The following is a 5,075-nucleotide window of genomic DNA, read 5'->3' as shown; positions in this document are numbered from 1 at the left end:
CGGGATACATACTTGATTCTTCTTCCTTCTGGCGTTGTAAGCAAAATTGACTTTCTGGTGCATTCAATGTTCCCTCCATACTTCGATAACCTATCCATGCCTAATATCACATCTAATCCTTGAGATTCCAATACTATTAGGTCCGAGGGAAATACATAGTTACCAATCCTTAATGGTAAGCGATCACACCGTAGAATGGCCATATACTCTGCTCCAGGCGAGGTTACTAACATGGGTGACCTAAGGGCTTGGGTTGGTAGTTTATACTTATCCACAAATCCCCTTGAGATGTATGAATGGGATGCACCAGTATAAAAAAGAACGAGTGCAGTAAATGACTTAACCAAAAACTTACCTATACTGCATCTGGCTGAGCTTCATCCTCCTCCATGTTAACGTGGTTCACCTGTCCCCTATTGAAAGGGTTCGGCTTCTTCCCAGAGCTTCCATTGACATTTCCATTCTGGGCTTCAGGACATTCATTGGCATAATGTCCGGTCTTCTGACACTTATAACAAGTGACTTGGCTCAGGTCTCTCTTGGCTGGGGTTGAGGGGTTGGTACGGTTCTGGCCGTTGCTTCCTCCATTCCCGTTACCATTCTTGGGGCCATTATGATTGTGCGAGCTGCCTCCTCCATGGGTATGCTGAAAATGCCCCCCTGTTTAGGGGTAAAACGTGGCTTCTGCTGAGCTCCAGAATTGTACTTCCCTTGTCCATACTTCCTTGTGCGGTTTTCAATCTGCTGCTACTTCCCTTCAATCATAAGAGCGCGACCTACCAATTCCTGGTAGTTGTTGAAGCTTGCTACCATCAACTGCATGCTCAACTCATCATTCAGCCCTTCCAAAAACTTCTCCTGCTTAGCTGCATCTGTAGCAACGTCATCTAGGGCATAACGTGCTAGCTTACTAAAGTCATCCACATACTGTCCAACTGTCCGTCCTCCTTGGTGCAAGTTGCGAAACTCACACTTCTTCATGGCCATAGCTCCTGCTGACACATGGGAAGTATGGAAAGCCTGCTGAAACTGATCCCATGTGACCGTGGCTATAGGGTAGGTGACAGTGTAATTCTCCCACCATGATGCTGCTGGTCCATCCAACTGATGTGCGACAAAGAGCACATTCTCAGCATCAGTACATCCAGTAGTGGTTAACTCCCTTCCAATCTTGCGGAGCCAATCATCTGCTACTATAGGCTCGGTGCTACAAGAGAACACCGGCGGATTCAGCCTAAGAAAACGGGTTAGGTGGTCAACAGGTGGTGGTGGTGGTGGGTTGTTGTTGTTGTTGTTCCCCTGATTCTGATTCTGGACTAGCAGCTGCTGTCGTGGTTCTAACTCTGACAGTGATGTAGGGGGGTATGTATGGAGAGGCTAGATCTCAGCTATTGGGAAGTTGTAAACACACCAAGATGTACGAGTTCAGGCCCTTCGCGGAGGAAGTAACAGCCCTACGTCTCGGTGCCCGGAGGTGGTCGACTGGATTCCTGGCGTGTGAATAACAGGGGTGCGAACCCTTCATACTGAGGAGGGGGGTGGCTTATATAGGGTTTGCCGGCCCCCTCCCGCCCTCAGTAAAGCAGGGTTTAAGGTACATTTAAGGTTGGGCGTTACTGGTAACGCCCCTAATAAAGTGCTATAATGGCCATAAAGACTACTTGATAGCCGACCGTTTGCCTGTGGAGTGACTTTAGGTCTCTTGGCGATCAATTGGTTGGCTTCATGGTCGAGTGATAGCTTCTTGGTCGAGTGTCTTGAACCCGTCGAGTGGAACACCTTCAAGTCGATTGAAAGGTGACTTCTTCTAGGGATGTCCTAGGGTAGTGCTTTTTGGACAGGTCCGTGCCCCTACCCTAGGTACATGGCTTCATCATCAGCCCCCGAATGGATCGAGGTTAGAGTGGGGAAAGAGTTGGAGAACTTTCCGACTGGTTCTTTGGGCTACGTGAGTGCCTCGTTTTGGGTCAATCGTCACGGATGACGTTGCCAACCTTTTTCAGTCGCCTTGATCCATTCCAGGCCTTTCGTCGAGTGAATTTCTTTATTTGTGACATACCGAGCGTCGGCGTGGGCGGGGTCTTCCGTTTTGACAAGTTGTTCTGCAGCTCGCGGATGTCGTGGGGTTTCGGATTTTGGGAATCGCGCGGGACGGGAGCGGCCGCAGTAATCGGAAGCGATAAAGCGGAAGCTCCTCGATCCCTGCGTCGCCTTTTTCGCCACGTACTGCGCGCGTCCGCTGCGGGATTTGACTGGATAGTTTGGGCCTACCAATCAGCCACTCGAGAGCGGCCCCTTATAAATCGCCGGCTCGGGGTCTCCAAGCAATGCGCTCTCTTCTCCTCCTTTCTTCTTCCTCTCTCCCTTCACAAGCCCTTCCGCCACCTCCGTTCTCGCCCCGGCGCAGCAGGCCCGTGCGAGACTTCATCGGCGACGATGAAGAAGGGCAAGACCTCCGCTCTGGAGCGCATGAAGAAGGCGGCAGCGTAGGGGAAGGGGAAAAGATCCGCTCGGGGCGGATCCTCCTCAAGGTCCGCTCTGCCCAAGGGCTGGATCCAGGGCGATTGGATGCCGTCAATGATCCGGCAAGAGGATCTCGACGACATGGTTGAGGGGGGAGTCATTCCCCACGAGGTTGCGCGTCTTCCGGGGAGAGAGATCGAACCTCAACCCCGCGATGGTGAGTGCGTGCTCCTAGCCACCCACATCGACCGAGGGTTTTCTCTGCCGCCCCATCCTTTTTTCCGGAGCTTCTTGAACTTCTTCGGAGTGCAGCTCCACCACTTTACTCCCAACTCCATTGTATACCTTGCCGCTTTCATTTCCATGTGTGAGGCTTTCTTGGGTTGCCGCCCCAATTGGGGACTTTTCAAGCACATCTTTACCTGCCGTTCTCAGTCGGTCAAGAAGGCCAAGTCGAGTGACGAGAAGACGCAGGTGATACAGTTGTGCGGGGGCTTGGCGATCCAGACGAGGGGGAAGAGCTTTTTTCCATCCATTACTTTCCCGGAGTCGGTCCGTGGCTGGCAGGCGACCTGGTTCTACTGTCAGGACCAGGCGACCCCAGGACAGTCGACTGGTCTTCCTCCTTTCTCCCTCGACCGAGCTGAAAAACCTGCTTCTCTGAAAGTGGTCCCGAAGGAAAGGGCTCAAGTCAAAGTGCTGGCCGATCGAGTGGTTGAGCTTGTCCGTGAGGGCGTGACAGGCATGGATTTGCTGGAGGTCTTCCTCCGGAGGCGCATCCAACTGCTCCAGGCTCGTGACCAGCCGATGTGGCTGTACTCAGGTCTTGACGACACCACTCGGATCCACCCGGAGGAGGTCACTGATGAGATGCTGGAGGGGTGGCTGTCGAGCATCACAGGAAACAAGGACAACCCCATGAGGAGCCAGGAGGGTAATTCAACTCGACAACTCGTACGACGTGGACTAGGTATGTCTCTATGCTCGTGACTGAGGTCTTGTTTTTTCTTCATTGGTCTTCTTTGAGTTGGTCGATCGACCTTTGTCTTGACTGTTGTTTTTCAGGCGACTACTGAAATGTACTCGACGCCCAATGGGGCACAGGGGCCAACTGAGGAAGGGGAGGCGAGCGGAGGTGAGAGCGGGGACGATCAAGGCGAGTGGGAGTCCGACGGTGAAGGAGAGGGAGGCGACGACGTCGACTCCAGTGAAGAGGAGGAGGAGGAGTTTGAACCCCCCCCCGCCCGGAGGGGCGATCCAAGCTCACACACGACCCAGCGCGGGAGCGTGGTAGTGCGACTGCTCCTGTTGGGCAGTCGTCGAAACGCCCTCAGACCTCTTCTCCTACACCGACTGGAAAGGCTCCCAAGCACCCGCGCGCAGCGCCATCCAAGCCGCCCAAGGCTCTGCCCAAGATGAAGATGGCCGTCCCCACCATTTCTGGGTAATAATAAAACTTGTTATCCTTTGTCGACCGTGGACGGATCCTTGGTCGATCCATTGAGCCGACCGACTGACTTTCGAGGCTTGCAGTGCTGCTACCTCTGAGATCTCCGCCAAGGACGACGACCAAGAGATGGAGGATGCTGTTACCTCCAACCCTGGTACGATTACTTATGTTCCGCTTTGAGTCGACTAAACATTTATTGCAAGCCTGGTCGATTGAACGTTTCCTTTGTAGCCCCTCCTCATGCTATCGACCTCCCGGATGACGACGACAACGAACCACTGAGAATGAGGAGGAACAAGAGGTCGACGGCTGACAAGACCCCCCAACCTGCTCCGGCGTCTGAGGCCATGGCTCGGGATGGTGGTGACACCACTCGGGCTTCTGTGACTTTTGCCATTCCTCTGACGAGCGTGCGGCCTTCGGTGTCGACTGCGGATCCACCTTCGCTTTTTGCTGCGTACCCCATCCTGAGGACCAAGCGGCTGCTGCAAAGGAGACTATACGCCAGGCGGGGATCATGATGGAGCAAGTGAAGATGGCTCGGGAGGCCAGCCAAGCAGCCTATGACGCAAGTTCGGCTCTTCAGAGCAACGTCCAGGTCAGTCGACTCAACACTTGGTCTGTTATGATATGCTGTTTGAAGAGTCTCTTTTCCGAAGATCTTTTGTATCTGTATCTGTACACCCACTGGGTGTGTCTGCCAATTCTTGGACGAGTGGGGGCACGCTAAGTGCACCCACTGGGTGTAGTCCCCGAGACTACGGTGGACTGCTGGCAGTCGACTGTAGTCTTTACATTGTGTTGTTGTAGCTGTATTTCTTCACACGGTTTTTCCCCGAAGATCCCTTTTTTTTGGTCGAACTAGTGGGGGCACGCTGAGTGCACCCACTGGGTGTAGTCCCCAAGACTACTGTCGAATGTTTTTGATTCGGCTGTGGTCTTAGAAACGTCGTCATTGTCTCTTAGTTACTCGGAAGCAACTTATCTTGGACGTCTGTCGACTGATTTTTCTTTTACAGAAATCCTGTGAACTTGTAGCTCGCTATACTGAGTTGGAGAACCAGAAGATTCAACTGAACCTTGATCTAGAGCTGGCCAGAACAGAGCTACAGAAGGTTAGAGACGGCGCCGCAGGTAAGACGATTTTGTCGACGGGTTAGTT

The sequence above is a fragment of the Triticum aestivum genome, chromosome 3A (assembly GCF_018294505.1).
Source record: "Triticum aestivum cultivar Chinese Spring chromosome 3A, IWGSC CS RefSeq v2.1, whole genome shotgun sequence".
Lineage (NCBI taxonomy): Eukaryota > Viridiplantae > Streptophyta > Magnoliopsida > Poales > Poaceae > Triticum > Triticum aestivum.
The sequence above is the reverse complement of the archived record's forward strand: the minus strand, read 5'-3'. Positions refer to the sequence as shown.